At 38.4% G+C, this 15,741-nt stretch overlaps 1 long non-coding RNA gene across 5 annotated transcripts in view; it reads right to left on the minus strand.

Annotated features, from left to right (window-relative positions):
- LOC126511917 (uncharacterized) overlaps positions 1 to 15,741 on the minus strand; it is a 92,171-nt gene that overhangs the window by 1,460 nt on the left and 74,970 nt on the right. For all 5 annotated transcript variants that reach the window (XR_007594888.1, XR_007594892.1, XR_007594867.1 and 2 more), the window contains 2 exons: positions 3,081 to 3,285; positions 1,111 to 1,273 (listed from right to left, as the gene is read on the minus strand). This is a non-coding gene — a long non-coding RNA (uncharacterized lncRNA). The remainder of the gene's footprint in view (positions 1 to 1,110; positions 1,274 to 3,080; positions 3,286 to 15,741) is intronic.

Raw genomic sequence — 15,741 nt, forward strand, 5'->3', positions numbered from 1 at the left:
GCTGAAGACAATGTTTTTCTCTCTGGGACCCAAGTACTTCCATCTTACATAAAATAGCACCACCGCCAAGTAGGCAAACCTCCACTGTGGAGTTCGCAGTAGAAACACAGGATGTGTCCCGTGTGTGTGTGTGTGTGTGTGTGTGTGTCCTGTGTGTGCGTGCAACTGCCTGATGCCACTTTCCTCTGCATGATGGCCCGAGGCATCTCATCACATCACCTCTTCCAGTTTCTCATTTATGTGAGTCTGCATTCTCTTCTATGTCCATGGGTAATGAGACCATGGTGAAGGTGGTGATTAGCTCCCCGGTTAGACACTGAGTTATTAACAGCAACCAGGAGATTTCTGAAACTCTTCAGATTGGAACTTTATAGGAAAGACATTTACAACAATGGGATCGTCAGGCATGAACGCATGACTTCAAAGTTTCTGTCTTTTGAAAACAATGCTAATTTTTGACTAAATTGTCTAGACTCTAGAGTGTGACAAACCTATTTTACTGTTATTATCTTGTAACTCGTGGTTATTCTGTTATAGCCTGTGATCTAACAATGTCTCAGGAGTTTATTAAGGATAGCGCTCTGCCCCTCCCCCCCTTTTTACTATCTTTATCATTGTATCCTTGACACACAGTGATGAAATGTGTCAATCATTCAACTGACACTTTTGTTTCTATCATGCTTAGATCATTGGAATTTACTAGAGAGAAGAACATTTAGGAAATAGGATGAGCCAGGCAAGTTTTTGTTTTGTTTTGTTGTTGTTGCTTTAATTTGATTTTTGGCAAGGTCTCACTTTGCTGGCCTAGAATTCTCTACAGGGCTGGCTTCCCACCTCATAAAGATCTGCCTACCTCTGCCTCTGCCTCTGCCTCTAGCTCTCCAGTGTTAGCATTAAAGGGATGAGCCACCATGTCTCACAATGATTGATTTTTGACTTAATTCTACCCACAGGATTTCTGGAGCCTTCCTTAATCTCAGATTCGAGGGAAGTTCCCTATCTCTTACCTGCCCCCTACTCTTCAGGGTGGCAGAGCTTCTCCTTTCTCTGTTCCTGTTCCCGCTCTCTCACATCATAGAACAGTACCAAAATGACCACAGCCTTACTCACCAATGCTATTGTGTGAGTCAAATGTAAATGCTTCTGCACATTGGCAAATTTAGCATATCTTCATAGCCTCAAGGTAGCAAGAGCTGCAGATCTTCTATAAAGTTGGAAGGAGAAGGTGATACATGCCCTTCTCAAACATCCATTCGGCCGGCCTCTTTGCTTCCTGCAAGTATGGTCAGACCTCACCTTGTGAGCAGTACCTTTAACCATTATCCTTGGGCTGTGAACTGCCCACACTACATAACAGGAACTTCTGACTTCATTATATCTTTCCCCCTTTCCTATGGTACATGTCTTCTAATCAACTAGCCTATCTTCTTGTGTTGATTTTCTGTTCATTCTTCTTACTTGGATACACACAAACCTAAATGCAATCTCATAGGACCCAACAGAGAATTATTACCAAATATAACCCATTTTCATACTCATTTAGCATGAGTGGTAACAAATGACATATCAAGACCCAGTTCAATTAGATTCAAATCATTAAGATTTTTAAAATGCCTACTTGGATGCAGGACTATGATGTGTGAGGAGAGGCATGGATGGGCAAGCTGTAACCTCTGGAAAGAGTTTCATCTATTGGGAGACAGATGTAGAAAAAGTGTCCTATAGCATAGTTTTATGGATACTAAGCTAGTAATATAAACTCAGAACAGATAATGGGAAGCTCCATCAAACAGAATGGTTCTCTGTTCTAGGAATCATGAGGAAAGTGGACTGTAGGAGTGTGCTGATGATAGCAGAAGCACTTAGACACCTCAGTTACATGATAAGCTTTCCCTCTCTTACCAGAATATTTTTCTCTTTAGGACTATCTCTGCATCCAGTGTTCCAAGCTGAGCCATTATACAGAGTATAAATTGGTAACCTGGAGCTTGCCTGTTGAGTCTCTTGAGTTTTTTTTTTTTTCCTTCCCCTTTCTCTACCAGTTACTGCAGGCTTGGGTTTCATGAGTCTGTGTCTGCTCAGTGATTTCAGAATCAGCCTGGTTTCCTTCTAATAGCTTCTCACAGATCTCATTTTTCTTCATGTCTTTTCTAGCTGTCTGTTGTGTACTTTCCTGGTATTGCCTCACTCCCAACTTCCTGTACCTTGACTTATCTTTTTTGGACGAAAAGAAGTAGGCAGATGAGTCACCGGTACAATCATTATGACTTTCTTTGGTGCTCATAATAATTACAGATTCCTGGCCTCAACTTCTACTTTGGATGACTCATATATTTTTAGGTAGTGGGTTAGAGGCTCTTTTTTTCTCTGTTCTGGCTGGCTCTGAATGTTCTCCAAGGTCTGATGAGTGTTTAGATGTTATACTGCTAAGAGAAATGATGGGCAGGATGTAGCCAGGCAAAATAGGAAGAGAGCACAAAGACAAAGAAGTTATGCTAGTGAGTAATTCCTTCCTAGGGGGAAGTTGTTTGATGGCATACTATTTTTACTGCTTGGCAAAAGACTGTTGACTGGATCATTACTTTAAACCTTTAAAAGCCTCCAAAGGCTCCAGTGGGTGAAGGTTTTAATCATGACTCAAGCATCTATCCAATTGTATTCACTGTGGTTTGAGAAAGTCAGAAACAAATTAGTTATATCTCCCATGAAGCCTCTAAGGATTTTTAAGATAGAGGCAGGGAGGCACAAAAGGAGATTATTCAACTTTCTAACTACAATAATTTAGTAAGACCCTTACTTACATCACATTTGTCCTTTCTATGTCTTTGGACATGGGGCTTCATGTACAGTATTAGATGAAATCAGTAAGCTGTGGACTAGAGAAAGAATGCAAGGGTTGACTGGTTTCATAATGGTACAGAATGAAGACTGACTGTCCTGTTTGCTGTTCTACTGCTGTGATAAACACCATGATCAATAGCTACTTGGTGGGGAAGGGTTTATCTCACATTAAAGTTTACTATCCATTATGAAGAGAAGTCAGGTCAGGCATGCAATGCAGAAACTGAGACCATGCTTACTGTTTACTCTTCAGACTCCATAAATATACCTTGAAGACCATCTACTTATGGGTGATACCTCCCACAGTGGGCTGGGCCCTCCCATGTCAGTCATTAACCAAGAATGAAGATATTGTCTTGATTGGGGTTCCCTCTTCTCAGATGTCTCCAGCTTGCATCCAGTTGACAAAAATTAACCAGCACACTGGCAATCCAGTTTTTATGTCTGTAGGGGAAAGCATTAAGACCATCAATATCTGCCAAGGAGAAACATTGAAGGGCAAATTAAGCACTTAGCATTTTAAGAATTGCTTCTGGTCAGAAAATAATTACAGATATGCAATAAAGACAAATCCAGATAAAAAGACCTATAAATGGGTCACAATGTTGGATAAATATACATAGGATAAAAAGAGTATAGAGAGTTATTAAGTGAAGTAAATGTTTTTTTTTTAAAAGTAAAGTCTTTAAAGAGACAGAGTACAGACAGTCATAGATTGAAAGAAGTTAAAAAAAAATAAGCCACATAAAGATGGAGTATACACAGAGAGTCTGGATTATGTATATTATTGTGTGTTCTTTGAATTTTTGACTGTGAATGAGCTAAGTACAAAGAGAAATTTTATTGTATGGACTGCTAAACTAAACCAACATATATATCTTAAAGGTATCTTGATTTCAAAATATGGATCAAAGGATACGTTGTTTTGGAAAAGAGGTTGTTCTTTTGTTTCCACAGAGGATGAGAACCTGTGGAATCATTCCAGGCTAATATGGTTTAATGGACCAAGACTCCGTGAAAGGTTGCCTTAAACATGGCTCAAAAAATTACTTCACCCAACTGCTGACTTAGATGAACCTAGCAAACAGGATGCACCATGAAAGACCTGATTAACAGCGCCCTCAATCAGCAAGTAGTAGTCTAGAGAACTATGCCCAAATTCCCAAATATTGTTTATAAATGTTTCCTTACATTTAAAGGGGGTAAGCTATAGAGATTTGCATTGGTATGGATCTTGCTTTATTGATACAAATTTAAGGTCAATTTTGTGTGTGTGTGTGTGTGTGTGTATATATATATATATATATATATATATATATATATATATATATATCTGCTCTTAATTAAGGTATTCTGTTTGTATAGCTCATTTAAAATACAATGTATAAAATTAAGAAATAAAGACTAATAGAGAGTCATTTATAATAGCCAAGCTTGTAGTCATGTTAGTTAGATTTTCTAGATATACAGAGATATATTCCAGTTAGATAGGAGTTCTACAAATCTTTCAGAAACCTTTAAACTATGGCATTGAAAATGTTTTAATAACTTAGACTTTTCATGACAATGAGACATATCAGCTCCTGGCAGCACCAATTACTTCAAGAGGAAGATGGACATTGAAGAGGCTCCTTATGGAGTTGCTTAGTTAAGAAATTGAACTTGCCTGGACTGCTTGATGAACTGGACATGCAGGACCCACAGATAAATTACTGTTGAACTTGCATAAAGGTGAGATGATCCTTCAGGGTTCCTGTTTTATGAAAGTATCTGCAAGACATTTTGCAGGACACACAAAAAAGTAACTGACGAACTTCTAATGTAGGCGTAACTGTCTTTGAAATTTCCTGTTTCGTGGACAAGTCTGCTGGATACTATGGGCCTATAGGCTGAAGATGGATGGTCCAACATTACAGTAGAACTTTGGGTGACTGTCCAGGCAGCAAGATGTCTCTGTCATTTCCTGAGTTTTGGAAGTTGCTCACAATGCACTTCCTGTTTACTTAAGTAATATTATATCCTTCTGGAGTCTTTGATGGAGTTAAAGAATAGGTAGATAGTTATAATTATTGTTTTCATTAGTATTGAAAAAAGATAAAGTAGATATAAATATTCTAACTGTAATTATTGCTTGATACCTGTTTTGTTGTATGTAATTTTTCTATGTTAAAGTTAAAACCTTTTTATTTGAACAGAGAAGAGCAGGTGATGTGGGAGTTCCTTTTGTATGCTGTGATTACCACTAATTAATAAAGAAACTGCTTTGAGCCTATGGCAAAGCGAGGCAGAACAGAAGTAGGTGGGGAAAAATAAACTGAATGCTTGGAGGAAGAAGTCAGAGTCAGAAAGAAGCCATGTAGCCCCTCTGGAGCTGGATGGAACTTTACCTAGTAAGCCACAGATTACTAGAAATGGGTTAAATTAAGGTGTAGTAGTTAGCCAATAAGAATCTAGAACTAATGGGCCAAGCAGTGAGTTAGGTAATATGGTTTCTGTGACTATTTTGGGTCTGAGCTGCTGGACAGTCAGGAAACAAATTAATGGCCTCCTTGTAACATTCTCTTCTATCAGATTCAGTGTATCTGTTTTTTTTTTTTGTTGAGATCTTTGATTTACGTGGACGTTTTGTGCAGGGTGACAGATATGGATTTATTTGCATTCTTCTACAAAACATCTAGTTAGACCAGCACCATTTTTTCAAGATGCTTTCCTTTTTCTATTGTATAATTTTAGCTGCTGTGTCAAAAATCAAGGGTCCACAGGTGTGTGGATTTACTTCTGTGTCTTAGATTAAATTCCATCGATCAGTCCATCTATTTTTATGCCAATACCATGCAGGTTTTTTTTATTACTATTGCTCTGTAGTACAGATTGAAATTGGGAATAGTGATACTTGCAGTTCTTTTATTATGCAAGATTGTTTTAGTAATCCTGGATTTTTTGTTTTTCCATATAAAGTTGATTATTGTCCTCTCAAGATCTGTGAAGAATTTTGATGGATTTTGATGGGGATTACATTGAATCTGTATATTGCTATTGGTATGATGGCCATTTTTACTATGCTAACTGTCAATTCATGAGACAATTTTTCCGTCTTCTGGGTATCTTCTCCAATTTCTTTCTTCAAAGACTTGAAGTTTTTGTTATACAGGTCTTTCACTTGCTTGGTTAGAGTTACACTGAGATATTTTATATTGTTTGTGGCTGTTGTTCACACTTGTTCTTAAGCGTTAAGTGGGATGAAGAGAATTCAATGAACATTTTCTCAAATTTCTCCCTTTTTAAATTATCCTTTTCCTGCTTTGAGAACTCCATACATGCATACAATATATTTGAATACAATCTGCTCTCATTCTCTTCTCTCAATCTCCCATATTCCCACCCTGCATTTTTTCTTCTAACTTAATGTGTACTTTCAAAAACTAGTTTTTAATTTTAAAGAATCTCATATGTTAATACCGTGTTGACACCATTTTCTCCCCTTCTTTCTTCTCCTCAGACTTTTCCCATGTGCCTTCCATGCCTTCTCAAGTTTATGGTCTCTCATATTTTAATTATTATTGTTTCACATATATTATAAAGACAATCTGATGAGTCTATTTAGTGTTGCTCATATGAGTATGTGTTTAGGGATGAGCACTTGGGACTGGATAAACTACCAGGTCTTATCCCTAGGAAAAAAAATACATCTTTTCCAAGCTGCCATTAATTGCCAAAAAATTTTCAATTAGCAGAGGGGGCTTGTGAGATTTTCCCCATCAACCATTGCAATCAGCTACAACTGGTCAAAATGCAGAGAACAAGTGAGCATGGCATGCTCACCATGATTGATATATTTACAACATAAGTCCTACACCTAAGACTTCATGAATATTGAGGAAGAGGGAGCAGGAAGATATTGTGAACAGAGGACCAGGACATTCACTGAAAGATAGTGTCTTCTGCCTATGACAACGAAAGCACACCTGTGACATCTCAGCTTGAGCTCCTTCATTGAAAACCTAAGACTACTTGGTGCTACCTCTGTGAGTCGGTGGATGTTATCACCTTGAATGCAAGTGACTTTCCCAAGTATAATCTGTGGATTCTGATTCTACCTACTCCCCAAACCTCAGAGGCCATTATTTATATCAATACTCGGTTTACTTTCTCTTAATGATGTTTATGAGTGTATGAAATCATATTCTATTTTGGTCATTGCTCTCAGCAATGTGTTCATGGCTCTTAGAGTTCCTGGCTTTCTTGGAAACCCAGAAAATAGCACTTGGCTTACACTAGGTACTCCATAAATACCTCAGTAAATGAGAAGATTTCATGATGTGAAAAAAAAACCTCACTGGACAAATTCATTTGGAGAATATTGAATTAATCAACCATTAACAGTTTTATCTGCTGCAGGGCTTAAGGAACATTTTAATGTGCAATATATTATGAATGTCTGGATGGAGAGAAAATATTTTGTGTTCTACCAACTTCTTGATCCTTTAACTGTCTTCTCTGGCAGTATTTACACATTCCAATAGAAAGTCAAAGTAGAGGAAATATAACAAGACACGGTTCATCATCAACACGACACACTGGTCTGCTCTAGGAGGTTCCTTGGTGGATTCCCTAGAGGACCAGTTCAGGAAGAACTGACCTTGGGCTGAGAAGATAGGGGAGAGGGGAGGCTGGGGGCGCGAGAAGAATGGTGAGGATGAAGGTCTTACAAAGGTGGCTTTGCCTTTCCTTCTCTTGAGAGAGCTAAAAAAATGCCAGAGTGGGACAAATAACAACTTAGAATAAAGAACTTTAGGTCGTGTACCAAAAATGTGTATTTTCCCCCCAAGTAAATGCATGCATACTGGAAGGTGTGCAGTCACATGGGGAGGCATATGAACAAGATGTCTTCATACAAACGAAGGACACTCGTGTACCTAGCAATCAGAGCAAAAGAAAACAACAGTCCACAGCATTACCTCAAATCCACAAACTGACTTTTAGCTTTATCCATGGCATTGCTTTTTTCTTTGTATTTTATACTTCTAATTAAAAAAACTATATGTTTTTAAAATTTGTTCCCTTTGAACTTAATTTATTAATTTAATATTACTGTGTATTTTGGGGATTAAAAACGAGCACCGACTTTCTGTTTTACTTTTGTAACACACTCACTCAAAACTAAACATTTGTTAGTTCCATTTTCCATTTCTTTTTTTTGAGGCAGGGTCTTGCTATGTAGCTTAGGCTGAGCTCTGGATCCTGCTATCCTCTTGCTTCAACTACCCAAATCCTGGGATTATCAGCACATGCAAGCAAGTTCGGCTTCATTTTTAGGTATTTTCTGATCTTCATGCCACATGGTTTATTTGTTTAGCAAGGTTCTTACAGTGCAGCCCAGGCTGACCTCAGGCTAGTGCTCTTCTTCCTCAGCCTTCTAAGTACCAGGATTATAGGTGAGCACTATCACAATTAGATTGGCTTTATGTATTTTAGTGTTATTAGAGTTGTAAAGATTCAAAGCATGACTAATAAAAACTGAGAGAGAGAGAGAGAGAGAGAGAGAGAGAGAGAGAGAGAGAGAGAGAGAGAGAAAGAGAAATTGGGCTTCAACCTCAAGGTCTGAAAAGAAAAGGAGCCACCCACTCACTCTTACCTCTACCTCAGTCTGAAATGGTGATCCTGCCTCCAGGAAACCTCAGAATGAAGACTGTGTCTAAGAGCTGTCTCCTCCCGTCTTATAATCTTCTCTAGTTCTGAGATCAAAGGCCTGCACCACCACCGCCTAGTTTCTATGTCAAACTAATGTAGTACTGGAATTAAAGGTGCATATTATTGTTGCCTGATTTATAAGGCTGGCCAATGTGGTTGTTTTACTTTTCTGATCCTCGGGCAAGTTTTATTTATTAAAATACAAGTGGAATACCACTACACACATTTAGATTCCCCCCTCCTGATGTTGGGAATCAGAGCAAGGGTCTTATACCTTTTAGGCAAGTGCTCTACCACTGAGTCACTCCCCTAATGCCCACGTTTAGAATTTTTATTTGCTTTATCTAACACACCATTTAAAAAAAGTCCTTTTAAATAACTAGCAATATTGCTTTCATTTTTGCTATGTTACCCATGCAGCCATGTCGATTTTCTCTTGTTGATGTTAGCATGATCTACATTCAAACTTCCACATCCTTATAGTCAAAATGTTTCTGTCCTAAGAAGAACTTAACTGGTTGTGATTTTCATCAGATGTTGTCAATTGGAATTAACTAGTTTCTTGCCTCTTTATCTAATCTCATGCTTGCTTAACACCTGGTGTCTTCTGTTTCTTTTCTCCATTCACGTTTATATTTTCTCCTTTCTTTATGACGGCCCTGCTATATTTTTATTCGTTCTATTTCTGAGTCAGTCTCACTGTGTAGTCCTGGTTAGCATTAAATTTGCTGTGTTAAATAAGGCTGGCCTTTCAGTTCTCGGAACTCTATACCTACCTCTGCTTTCTGAGGGCTGGGATTAAATGTGTGCCCTGCCACTCTGACCAACTGCTGCCCTTTTGATTGTTAGAACTCTTACATAGTATGCATATGCTATGTAAGATTCTTATAGAATAGGAAGTTTATTTTCCATATCATTTAACCACTATATTTTATAATGGTTACCATAGATATTATATAGTATGTATAAATAGAAATTTTGCTACTTTCTAACAGCGTTAAGACAATTAAAGACTCTAATTATGTTTATCCTTCACCCGTCTTTCATCTAATTTTCATAACTTATTTTAATTTTACATACATTAAAGACTGCACAAGGTATTAGTGGCATTTTATGCCAATATTAACTGACACATTTCCATCTCCAATCTTCCTTACATTTCTGTTTTTCACTGGGATTATTATTTCTGCCTGAGAACTCTATTTTCTTCCTATGGTATAGATATGTTAGGAACATATTTTCTGTTTTACTTTTTTTTCAAACTACAGTGTATTTATTTTATAACTTCATAGTGTATTTTCACTGTGCATATAATTTTAGTTTGGCAGCTACTTCCTTCCAATGCTTTGAAGACATCATGGCATTGTTTCCTGGCTCCATTGCTACTGCTGAGAATGTAGCTATCATGCTTATTTCTTCTTTCAAGAAAACCTGTCATCTCTCCTATCTGTTTTAAGATTTCTTGTTTCAGTTTCTAGCACTTCCTTGTTTCTTTTCCTCCTATTTTGAAGTTTGGGGTATTAAGCCAGGAACCTTGCGCGCACTAGGCAAGAGCTTTACTCCCAAGTTGGACTCCTATACTCAGCACAAAAAAAAAAAAAAAGACAAAACAAAACTGAAATGCCTATAATTCTGCTGTGTAACTGCCTCTCTTAGACAGGGCTGCATAAACAAGACCTGAACAATGACGATATCAATAGACACCTTAGCTCAGAAGGGAGAAAATCTCATAGGGTCCTGCCCCTTACACAAAGTATTACCAGACACCTAATGAATCTGAAGCTGTGTGCACACAAACAACAAAAATGGACTCAGCAGGTGTACGTATGCATTTGTTCATATGCGTGCATGTAACAATAAGAATAAAAGAAAAAGAGGCTATCTATTTGAAGGGGTGTGCACAGGAAGGACTAGGAGGGAAAGTAGGAAGGAAGTGATGTAATTATCTTTTATTAAACATGAAAAAATGAAATGTTCAGGGATGATTTTATTATTACTGTTTAATCCAGGAAATTCTCTGAATTTATAAACTGATGCTTTTTATTAATTTTGGAAAATTCTTTACAACTAAAATGGTGTTTTTAGCATATTTTCTGTATTTTCTCTATACTTGTAAGATCTATGACACATTATTTGGAAATTTTCCATTTACTTTATGTTGCTATCTCTTTTTGGTTAAAGCAATTTTTCTCCATTTTACATATGTATTTTCTTTCTCTTGATGTTTTTCAGTTTCTTTGTTTCTGCTTGAATATAGCCTTCTGTTGTCTTTACTTTTATCTTTTGAATATTTTGGTTAAAGTATTTCATTTGATTCTTTTTCTGGATTCAGTATCTCTTATTATTTTTTCATGTCATCTACTTTTGTAGATTAATCTCATTTTAAATGTAATGCTTTATAATTTCGTTCTCTGCAGTTTGGTTCTGTTACCTTGCTATTATTACTGGAATTCATGGAAAGTGCCAAACGAAATAATGGGCACTATATATGAGCAAGTGTAAGTGCCTAGAATCTATCTTCATAGAAAGCATCATTGTTATCTGTAAACAAAGAGGATATGAGGAGGCTGGAGCTATAGGCCAATAGTTGAGAGTACTTATTAGTCCTGCAGAGGAGCCGGGTGTGATTCCCAGTATTCACGTAGTGGTTCACAACCATCCATTTCAGGGGTAACAGAACTTCTGGCTTCCATGGGCACCAAGCATCATGTGGTGCACAAACAGACATGCAGGCAAAATACCCATAACCACCAAATAAAAAATATGTACAAAAAAAAAGAGTATCTAGGGCTAGAAATTAGCTCAGCAGGTAAAGGCACTTCTTGCTGTTCAGTCTGATGACCTGAATTTGACCCTGGGACCTGCACAATGGAAAAACAGGAAGGATGGGATGAACTCCTGTGGGCTGTCCTCTAACTCCCACACGCACATTGTGACACTTGAGCATGCACATGGATATGCATGTGCACACACACACACACACACACACACACTAAAGTAAAAAATTAGTGAATGTAAATAAAATAGGATGGACAAGGTTTTGAAGCTGGATAGTGGTAAGATTTTGCTTGCCCCTGGTTTGCTCCCACAGTCGTGTGTGGTATGTTCATCTGGCTGCTTGCACAGAGCCCTCCTGCTCAGTTAGACCCGAGCTTCCGTGCTTGTTTTCCCCACCTCACAAACCGCTCCAGTGTTTGTGCTCCCACCCAGCGGCTTCCTCACGGGCACCTCAGGGAATCCACTGATTGCTGGAGTCACATCTTTGAACTGCTCATGTCATTGAGGTTTTGATTTCTCAGACTCTACTTTCCACACCTCACACTTTAGATTTTGTTCACTTGATTTTTTAAAAAAAAGTCATGCTAGGTTCTTTGCCTTTGAACAGAGGTGTTTTGCTATTTGGTTCCAATTTTCCACACTGGTCCAAGCTTTGATGGGATACAAGAACACGCAGAACAAAAGATTGCGTCTCTGTATCTCTTTTTCTCTAGTACCTGCTCCTTCATGTCCTGGTTGCTTTGTCAACACTTTTATGTTGTCAGTTTCTTATAACCAAAAAGTAAATCTAATGTAGTTTCTTCATTACACCTGGAATTTTTTTTTAATTTTAAGTATTATTTTATTGAATACTATGCACGTGAATGTGTAAAGTGTACTTTTTTATTAAGTAAAATTTGTTAATTTATTAAGAAAATGTTTGTTAATCACCTATTATTAGGTACTTTTTAATCATAGAAATCAATCCATAAACAACACTCATATCTGTTCCCATATATCTTAAGAGGTGGCAGGGAGGACAAAAAGGAGGGGGAAAGGAGAACATGAGGTAACAGTATGGTCCAGATGAGGGAAGAACAGAGAGGGAGAGCAAGAAAGGAGATATAACGATTGAGGGAGCCATTGTAGGGCTAGCAGGAAACCTGTCACTAGGAAAATTCCCAGGAATCCAGAAGGATGAACCCTAGCTAAGGCCCTAAGCAATAGTAGACAGGATGCCTGAACTGTCCTTCTCCTGTAATCAGACTGATGACCACCTTAATTGTCATCATAGAATCTTCATCCAGCAACTGATGGAAGCAGATGCAGAGATTCAGAGCTAAGCACTGAGCTGAGCTTCTGGAGACTAGTCGAAGAGAGAGATGAGCAATAATATGAACAAAGGGGTGAAGACCATGACGGGAATACCCACAGAAACAGCTGACCTGAGCTAATGGGAGCTCACTGACTCCAGAGCGACAGTGGGGGAACCAGGATAGGACCAAACTGGGCCCTCTGAATGTGGGTGATAGTTGTATGACTGGGGCTGTCTCTGGGGCCAATGGCAGTGGACCACGATTTATCCCTAGTGCTTGGACTGGCTTTTGGAACCCATTCCTTATGGAGGGACACCTTGCTCAGCCTAGGTATAGTGGGAAGGACCTTGGTCCTGCCTCAAAGTGATGTGCTAGACTTTGTTGACTCCCCGTGGGAAGCTTTACCCTCTCTGAGAAGTGAATGGAGGGGTCGGGGAGGGAGGTAGAGGAAGCAGTAGGAAGGGAGTGGGAACTGACATTGGTATGTAAAGTGAGAAAAGACTGTTTTTTAAAAAAATAAATTAATTAATTGAAAAAACTCATTTCACCATGAAAAAACCAAGAGATTAAAAATAAATAGTGGAGGTGGGCATGGAGACACATAGCTGCAACCCTAGAGCTCTGGAGATGGGGAAGTGGATGAGATGTTCTGCCACTGGCTGTACTGGTTAGTTCTATTGTTCACATGACATGTCTGGAAGAAGGAACCTCGACTGAAAAACTGCTTCTATTGGAAAGGCCCACGGGCTTGTGCATCTTCTTGTCCATTAGTGGATGCAGAAGGGCCCAACCCATTGTTGGCAGTGCCATTCTTGGGAAGGTAGGCCTGGCCTTTGTAATAAAGGGATCGTAACGAGAGATTTTGAGGCAGGCAGAGAACAGTATTCTTCCACGATCTTCATGGTCTCTGTTTCTGTTTTGTTTTGTTTTGTTTTTCAAGACAGAGTTTCCCTGTGTAACAGTCCCAGCTGTCCTAGAACTAGCTCTTGTAGACAAGGTTGGCCTTGAACTCACAGGGATTCACCTGCCTCTGCCTCCTGAGTGCTGGGATTAAAGGTGAGCACCACCACCGCCTGGCTTTCTGCTCTTGCCTCCAGGTTCCTGCATTGGCTTGTTTGGATGACGGGCTGTCACTTGGAAGTGTAAGATGAAATAAGCCCTTTCTTCCTCACGTTGCTCTTGGTCAGTGTTTTATCACAGCGATAGAGTAGCAGACTGGAACATTGGCTACATAGCAAGTTTGAGAGAGAGCCGAGGCTTCAGCACTGCCAAAGCAATAACATTTTATTAGTCTATATTTAAAGATGAAGGAACTGAATACACCAAGATTCCTTAGCCTCTTTAGGGTCACAGATTTCTCAGGTTGCCTAGGGTCCAACAAGTGGTTAGCGATCTTGACAGAGCTTGCACCCGCCTCTGCAGCCTGCAGAATGCTGCGTGTAGAGTAGTAGGTGGTTGTTTGAACTCTCCCAAAACTGAGACCTTGGCTATTTACACATCTTGAAAAATTTGGGAGAACTGCCTACATAAACTCTGGGTGCTATTTAAAAATGGGAACTCTCTTTTGTAAACAATTTCATAGGCAAATGTCTGGCCTATGCTTGAAACTTCAAATGGATCTACATTGTTTTCAGAACCCAAAGGGGAGGCAAGGGAAAGCGCCCCTAAGGGGCATCATCAGTTTTTGCCTTGGAGGATGTTCATCACTTTGTAGGTGCCTGAGCCTCCACATTGACTCTTAGTGTATCCTTCAGGACACGGTTTCAACCTTTGCCTTTCAGCTCTGCACACAGAAGCACAGGCAAGCAGCTGGATTCTATGCGGCCTTCCACAACTATGACTACATCACACCAGCATTTCGGCGGCTCACTTAGTCCATAAGTCACATTCTCTGCAGTTGAGCTCTCCTTGGCTCTCTAGACACACACAGTAAATTGTTTTTTAATCTGGCGTTTATTCTCACTTGACTCATTTTTAAAGTCTTCTCCATTTTTTTTCTTCTGTTCATTTATAACTCTATTAGCTTGGAGACACCATTCATTTTGTAAGCAGGCTTTAAACACATTTCATCTATCAGGATTAATTTTACTGCGTGCACCACCAAATAAATACATTAAAAACAATTGTAACACTTCATTAATCAAAATGCCAACTTCCACGGGACTGAAATGTTCCCTACCTTAAAAATCCACTTTCTGGGCTGGTGAGTGCCTGTCTATTTAGCTAAAATATAGAACGTGATGTAAAATCCTGTCATTCTATTAGAATCTGTGTGCAAGATTTGAAGAAGTAATCCATTATAATTAAGGCTAATTGATTATTATATGGTCAAATGAGCAACAAATGCACGTGCAAAATCTAAAATGTTAATTATTTGAAAATTGGTTAATCAATTGTGCATTCAAATGCGCATTTGTTTTAGCACGCGACACTTTTACAAGGGATTAGTCTGAAAAAAAAACATTAAAGTCAAACATTTTCAAGCTATCTCTGCTCTCGGAGGAAAGAAGATATTAAGATCAAATGAATCTGAGTTTTAAGAACCAAAGCAGTTTTGGTAATGAATAATCTTCAAAAGAAAAAAAAATTAATGTGTATACTTACTTAACATAATAAAACAGTGAAATCAGTCCCAATCACTTACTTTATGGAGGTATTTGGCCTGAGTATATTTAAAAAGAAATCTTCCCATATTTAATGGTTCGCCACCTGCATAAAACTCCCATAGGCCAATATTCAGATGAAATCACTATTTTCTTAGAAATAAAACTAGAATCATATAAAGACGAGCTAATTCCCAGCCAGTGATGTGGTTTCTAGAAAATCTTTTCATTCTCTAATTTTTACAAATAACTTATATTAAAAAAAAGAGAAAGGCTCACTCAGAGATAGTCGGCATCAGCGGCAATGAAAACCCTAAAGAAGGTGGAAAGAATTCATCAAAAGAGCCAGAAAAAGAATGGCTGGGAGTAAAAGACAAACCCTAGAGAATAGCAGAGTGCTTAAGTCAAGGGGGTGGTAGCAGGTCACCATGGCAGCAAGGGTTAATGAGGAGTGCTTTTTTTGTTTTTTTTTTTTTTTTTATTTTTATTTTATTTTTTTATTTTTATTTTATTTTTTTATTTTTTATTTTTTT

Source organism: Alexandromys fortis, unplaced genomic scaffold (genome assembly GCF_014885135.2).
Source record: "Alexandromys fortis isolate MF-2015 unplaced genomic scaffold, M_Fortis_MF-2015_v1.1 scaffold_19, whole genome shotgun sequence".
Taxonomy (NCBI): Eukaryota; Metazoa; Chordata; class Mammalia; order Rodentia; family Cricetidae; genus Alexandromys; species Alexandromys fortis.